Below are 7,957 nucleotides of genomic sequence, written 5' to 3'. Positions count from 1 at the left end.
CGAGCCCCGCACCCCGTCGCCGAGCCCGGAGCCCGCCGGAGCTTCGCCGGAGCCCGTCCCCGTGGTACTGCCGCCGCCCGTTCTTTGCCGGTTTTCGTTTTAAAAAAAAACCTTTGTTTAAAAAAAACCCTAGATCGGTTTTTTTCGGTTTTATTATTTTGCGAGCGTTCACCGAACCGTTCGTTTTAACGAACGCGTTCGTCAGTTTTTCTCTGTTAGCGAACGTCCGTTCTTTAACCGTTCGTCCGTTTTTCTTTTTCGTCGGATTTTTCTGCGATTATCTCAGATTCGATTTCTGATCGAATCTTCGATTCTGTTTAACTTTTCGCTCGTTTATCGGAATCAGGTGATTCAAGCGCCTAGAGTTTCGTCTTGAAATTCTCTTTCCGTTTAACCTACTCAAACAAGTTTTTGTTACAGTAAAATTTGACCTAGATCCAGATTAGCAAACGAAGTTTCTTTCTTTCGCCGTTTGACTTTCGTTGCTTCTTTCGAGTTGATTCTTTTTGCAAACCGGAGTTCTTAAGTTGAACTTTCTGGTTGGATCTTTCATTCGAGTTTTACCTGTGCATTAGATGAGTACTGATTGTATGCTTGTTTGTTTGCGATAGAGTACCCGGAGTGTGCCGCTTGTTACTTCGAATCGCTAGGTTCTGCGGATCATCAGCAAGGCAAGTAACACTTTGATCATACTTTTCCATACCCAGTTTTTATTGCATTAGATCTATTCCTCAAACATTGCATGATTAGGATCTAATTAAATTGTGGGTATTGGGAAGTAGTTGAGGTAGTACCTATTACCTGTTTTCTATTCAAACCCTTGGGAGTTACTTCTACGTTGCTTTTATTATTGCCATGCTATGCTCGTAGACGTGGATTGGGTTTGAGAGATATTCATGACAGATGTGAGATGTTTATTAATGGTTCAACCTAAGGTGGCAACTAAAACTGACATCTGGGTGGATTGAGGCACCTGGAGAACCCAGTGTTGTCTGTATGTATAAGGACCGCCACCCAGGCTCAAAGGGATCATAAGATTATTCATGCTAGAAACTTTTGTGTGCAGCCACAAGCTATTATGGGCTCTAGCATAGCTGAGTAGGTTACAGGATCTCTTGAAGAGGTGGACTAGCAGATGTAGGGGAAAGTAGGTGTACCGGTCCATCCAGAGTAAAGAGTGATTGTTTCTGAAAGACTGTGTCTCGGTCATCCGTTTCTCAAACATCATGCAGTGCGAGAATCAAGCGGAGGCGATCGAGTCTTGTGGGGAAAAGTGCACAAACATCTGCAGAGTGTACAAACTGATCATGATTAGCCGTGTCCCCGGTTATGGACAACTTGAGTATCTAGTACCTGGATTATCATTTGAATCTCATCACCGTGATACTTATAATTAATTTTGTTGGGGTAATGATGATACTTAATTGGGATTGAGTTGGAGGTACCTTCTCAATGTTTCAACCACCATGATAGTTAAATAAAATTTATTCCTTTTGAAGTAGGATAAAATTGGCTTTTCGCAAAACTGTAACCATAGAGCTTTCCACCAGCCATATATGCATGTAGTATAGCATTGTTATTGCTCATTATTCTCTATGTGTTACATTGCCAGCATATTCTATGTGCTGACCCGTTTTCGGGCTGCAACGTTTGATGTTGCAGACTTTTCAGACGACGAGTAAGGTGCCTTAGGTCGTGGTCTTATACTCAGTGATGCCGCTGGAATTGATGGACTCACTTATCTTCCAAGTCTTCCGCTGTTATCGTTGTTAGATGGCCTTAAGCCATGTTTATCATACTTAATCTCTTCGGAGATATTCGATGTAATAAGTGTGTGATTGCTACTCTGTTATAAATCCTCCATTTGTACTGTGCGTGTCAGCATTACTGATCCAGGGATGACACTGGTGCACAGCAGCACAGGCCATTTGAGGTCTGGTCGCTACAAAGTTGGTATCAGAGCACAGGTTGACTGTAGGACACGACCACTAAGCTTAAGCCCTAGAAAACTTCTCTCTTCTCATTTCTGACCCCTCTCCACTTTCTACTCTTTTAGGAATGGCGAATGCAAGGAGCAAGTTCATGCAACCAGATGAAGACACACCGTTTGGACGACATTTGAAGGAAGTCACCAAGTACTTGAACATAGGAATACCAAGCGTCACCGGAACCTACAACGCCACATTATCGGAAGAGGAGAGCTGGAAGATTCAAGTTATCATTCCAGGAAGGATGTTTAGTGCCATGAGATTGGTTTTTGAAGCACCAACTTGGAGTTTAGGGAAGAGCATGGCCGCACACATCGCCATGGGACGCATCGGAGAAGTCTACCACCAGGAGCTTAAGGATAAAATTTATCAGATTTGTGGACGTCGAGACGCGCAATGGGAGATGATCAAGACCAAGAAGGATGGATCAATTGCAGCTTTCATCCAGGAGCAGAACCAACATATTCGACGCCAGGAGAATCAAATGTGCACGGACAAGGAAGAATTGAAGAAGGCATTCACGAAGATTAAGGAACTCCAAGAAGAACTCAAGACTACACGCGAAGATTACTTGGAGGAAATCAACGCGCTAGTAGGGAAGATTGACGACCTGGAGAAGAAGATTGGAGCATTCGTGGAAAATCCAGTGCCAAAAGCAGAAGTCGACGAATGCACTTGTCCGGATAATTACATCATCATCGACGACACCGACTCGGAACCAAGTGAAGACGAATGGATTGATGAAGCTGGAGCAGACATCATGGAGTCTTCAATGGATCAGAATTTCTAGTAGACCACCATATCAGTAGTAGTTTTCCCCCATTTAATAGTATAGTTCAAGCACTTTGTAACACTAGTTAGATCGATTGTTTTTCCTTGTTTGGATTGATTGAGTGTTATTGATTGAATTTGTCTCATGAGCATATGGGTAGTGTTTTCTCTCTAGACCTCATTCTATTCTTAATTCTCGTCTTTTCTAAACCTATCAGATGCCTCCGAGACGCGACACCGGATTTGTTTTCCCGCCAGAGATCACCCAGTTGATTCAGCAACAGAATGCCCTGATGCAAGTGTTAGTGCAGAACCAAGGCAACAACAACAACAACAACCCACCGCCACCACCACCTATTGACCACTTAGCCCGTTTCTTGAGGCTAAATCCGCCGGTGTTTTCCAGTAGCACCGAGCCGATTGTTGCAGATGATTGGCTCCGCAAAGTTGGAAGGGAGTTGACCACTACAGGATGCACAGATGCGGAAAGAGTGCGTTTTGCCGCACATCAGCTTGATGGACCCGCAGCATCATGGTGGGAGAATTATACAGCCACGCACCCTATTGACACTGTCACATGGGACCAGTTTCAGCAAGCTTTCCGTACAGCTCATGTTTCAGCAGGAGCTATGGCTATGAAGAAGCGTGAGTTTCGCAACCTACGCCAAGGAGGACGCACCGTAGGCCAGTATGTGGAGGATTTCAGTAAGTTAGCACGTTATGCACCAGATGACGTTGCTATAGATGCAGCCAAGCAGGAGAAGTTTCTGGAAGGATTGAATGATGAGCTGAGTATGTAGTTGATGGTAGCAACTTTCAACAACTACCAGGAGCTGGTAGATAGAGCTCTCATGATTGAAGGGAAGCAACAGTAGATTGAAAACCGTAAGAGGAAGTATGGACAAGGGAAGTACAATTCTGGAGCCCAGCAGAAGCCACGATTTACCCCGAAGCCGGGAGGACAGTTTCAGCATACCCATGGAGGAGGTAGTTCGCACAACCATAATGGCTCCAAGAATGGTAATGGGAATGGAGGAGGAAACGGACAGAACCGCACCAACCCATCTACCCCAACCAAGAGATTTCTAAGTCACATTACTTGTTTCAAGTGCCAGAAGACGGGACATTATGCTACTGATTGTCCCGAAGCCCAAAATGGAAATGGCAATGGAAGCTCTGGGAAGAAGCCGAACCCGTTCAACAAAGGACATGTGAACCACGTGAGCGTGGAGGAGGTTGAAGTTCAGCCTGATGCAGTAATAGGTAAGTTTTTGGTTAAGTCATTTACTGCAACCGTTCTTTTCGATACTGGTGCATCGCATTCATACATATCAAGGGGATTCGTGAACAAGTTTAAGATGTCCACCCAAGTTCTCAAAAGCCCCATGTTAGTAACCTCGCCAGGAGCAGAGTATATGGCCACCCAAGGATGTTTTCAGATACCGTTGGCCATTGGTAGGCATGTTTTCCCCTCAGACCTCATTGTTTTGGAATCGCAAGGTTTGGATGTGATCTTGGGAATGGATTGGCTATCGTTGTATGGAGGAAACATCGATTGTGCCAGCAAGACGATTTTGCTTACCACCCCGGAAGGAAAAAGGATCAAGTATGTATCCTGGCATATGCCGAAGAGGACTCAAGTGAATTCCTTATCAGGAGTTGTACAGGAGGAAGTACCAGTGGTGAAGGATTATCCGGATGTATTTCCAGAAGAGTTGCCAGGCATGCCACCGGATAGAGACATTGAGTTCTTGATTGAACTTTTGCCAGGCACAGGGCCAATATCTAAGAGACCGTACAGGATGCCCGCAAAGGATTTGGAGGAAATTAAGAAGCAGATCAAGGAGTTACTGGATAAAGGCTATATTCGCCCAAGTTCGTCACCTTGGGGATCACCAGTACTTCTAGTGGAGAAGAAAGATGGATCACTAAGGATGGTTGTTGATTACCGAGGATTGAATGAAGTGACCATCAAAAATAAGTACCCACTGCCGATGATCAATGATTTGTTTGACCGCTTGCAAGGAGCTAAAGTATTTTCCAAGATCGATCTACGATCAGGATACCATCAGTTAAAGATTCGAGAACAGGATATACCCAGGACGGCATTTACCACCAGATATGGATTGTATGAGTATACCGTTATGTCATTTGGACTGACTAACGCACCGGCCTATTTCATGAACCTGATGAACAATGTGTTTATGGAGTTTTTGGATAAGTTCGTCGTGGTGTTCATTGATGATATTTTAATATTTTCCAAGGATGAAGAAGAGCATGAGGAGCATTTGCGATTGGTACTTGAGAAGCTCAGAGAACATCAGTTATATGCCAAGTTTAGCAAATGTGAGTTTTGGCTGAAGGAAGTTGGATTCCTTGGACATGTTATTTCTGGAGAAGGAATAGCAGTAGACCCTGCCAAGGTTGACACAGTGACAAGTTGGGAATCACCCGCGACAGTTGGAGAAATCCGGAGTTTTCTTGGACTTGCAGGATACTACCGGAGATTCATCGAGAATTTCTCAAGGATTGCTAAGCCCATGACTGAGCTATTGAAGAAGGACACCAAATTCAATTGGACTGAGGAATGTGAAGCTAGTTTCCAAGAATTGAAGAAATGATTGGTTACATCACCAGTGTTGATTCTGCCAGATCAACGCAAGGACTATGAAGTTTATTGCGACGCTTCTCGTCGAGGACTTGGAGCAGTGCTTATGCAGGAAGGAAGAGTTGTGTCGTATGCTTCACGACAACTTAAACCCCATGAGAAGAATTATGCTACGCATGATTTGGAATTAGCAGCCGTGGTGCATGCATTGAAGACATGGAGACATTTTCCCATCGGAAACCATTGTGAGGTGTACACGGATCACAAGAGTTTGAAGTACATTTTCACGCAGAAGGAGTTAAACCTCAGACAAAGGAGATGGTTGGAGCTCATTAAAGATTATGATATGAGATTGCATTATCACCCTGGAAAGGCTAACGTAGTAGCAGACGCGTTGAGCCGCAAGAGTCATGTCAACACCCTCATGACAGGAGAGTTACCTCAGGAGTTAGCCGAGGACCTTCGCGAGCTATGTTTGGAGATAGTCCCTAGAGGCTATTTAGCGACATTGGAGATTCAGTCTACCTTGATGGAAAGGATCAGAGAAGCTCAGAAGTCAGACAAGGATATTGAAGAGATAAAGGAGAAGATGAGCAAAGGAAAAACCAAGGGATTTCGTGAGGATGAGCACGATACCTTATGGTTCGAGGACCGCGTATATGTGCCAAATGATCCGGAGATCAGGAAGTTGATTTTGCAAGAAGCCCATGATTCACCATACTCGATTCACCCAGGGAATACCAAGATGTATTTGGATTTGAAGAATACTTTCTGGTGGACCGGAATGAAGAAGGATATTGCGGAGTATGTAGCAGTTTGTGATGTATGTCAGAGAGTGAAGGCAGAGCATCAGAAGCCAGCAGGATTGCTACAACCATTGCCGATACCCGAATGGAAGTGGGATAAAATAGGCATGGATTTTATCACGGGATTACCCAGGACTCGTTCAGGCTATGACTCGATATGGGTTGTAGTCGACCGTCTAACGAAAGTGGCTCATTTCATTCCAGTGAAGACCACTTACACCAGTGCTAAGTTGGCAAAGATACACATGACCAGGATTGTATGTTTGCATGGAGTGCCGAGGACCATTGTATCAGACAGAGGAACCCAATTTACCTCGAAGTTTTGGCAGCAGTTACATGAAACGTTGGGAACCAGGCTGGAATTTAGTACAGCTTTCCACCCACAGACAGATGGACAGACCGAGAGAGTCAACCAGATTTTGGAGGACATGTTGAGAGCATGTGCACTAGATTATGGATCTAGTTGGGACGACAATTTGCCATATGTGGAGTTTTCATATAACAACAGTTATCAGACCAGTTTGAAGATGGCCCTTTCGAAGCTTTGTACGGAAGGAGGTGTAGAACACCGTTGTTATGGGACGAAGTTGGAGATCGTCAGTTGTTTGGACCAGATTTGATTAAGGAGTCTGAGCAGAAAGTGAGGTTGATTCGCGATAGGCTCAAAGTAGCCCAGTCCAGGCAGAAGATTTATGCTGATTCTAAACGAAAGGAGACAGTTCACGAAGTCGGAGACAGAGTGTATCTTCGAGTATCACCACTTCGAGGAGTGAAGCGCTTTGGAGTTAAAGGAAAGTTAGCGCCCCATTTTATCGGACCATACAGAGTGTTGGAACGTATGGGAGAAGTTGCTTACAAGCTGGAATTGCCCGAAGGATTGTCTAGAGTACATGATGTATTTCATGTTTCTCAGTTGAAGAAGTGCCACGCAGAAATGGCTGAGATACCGCTGAGAGATACTGTGCCACTGGAAGCGATTCAGTTGGAAAGTGATTTGACCTATGAGGAAAAGCCAGTTAAGATTCTCGAATATGCCAGCCGAGTTACCCGCAGCAAGGTCATCAAGTTTTGCAAAGTTCAGTGGAGTCACCACACGGAGGATGAAGCCACCTGGGAGCGAGAGGAAGATCTACGGAAAAACCACTCCCACCTGTTTTCTAGCCAACCCGAATCTCGAGGGCGAGATTCATCTTAAGGGGGGTAGGTTTGTAACATCCCAAATTTTCAATTTGGAATGTTATACATAGATCATCATTGCATATCATGTTTTGTTGCATTTTTGACAAATCCTCGATAAATCCTAAGCAACTCAAGGACCCTCGGAGAGAGTTGGGGATTTTCTCGAATTTTCATATTTGATTTTCATCAAATAATAAGACGAGGATTTTATTTTAATTATTTTCTCTCTGGAAAAATATTTCAATTTTAAAAATAAACAAGAGGAGAAAATATGACTTCTCCAAAACAATTGAAATACTGGAGGAAAAATATTAAAATCATTTATTTGGATTTTATTTGCAATTTTTATTGCATTAAAAATATTGCATGTTTTCAAAATATTTATTTTGGTTTAAAATAAATGTTCACCCTATTCTAGATTTTCTAACTAGACGGGGAAAATTTATTTTATATTTTTCTGATTTTTATTTATTTTTCTACGATTTTTTTTCGCGGAACTTATTTATAAAACGTCTCCGTCCCGGAGACGGGATCGCCGCCGAGTCCCGGCCGGCTACGCCGCCGCCCGGTGCCACCTTCCCCAAGCTCGGACCCCCCTCCTATAT

Source organism: Triticum aestivum, chromosome 4D (assembly GCF_018294505.1).
Source record: "Triticum aestivum cultivar Chinese Spring chromosome 4D, IWGSC CS RefSeq v2.1, whole genome shotgun sequence".
Lineage (NCBI taxonomy): Eukaryota > Viridiplantae > Streptophyta > Magnoliopsida > Poales > Poaceae > Triticum > Triticum aestivum.
This window is presented reverse-complemented; position numbering follows the sequence as displayed.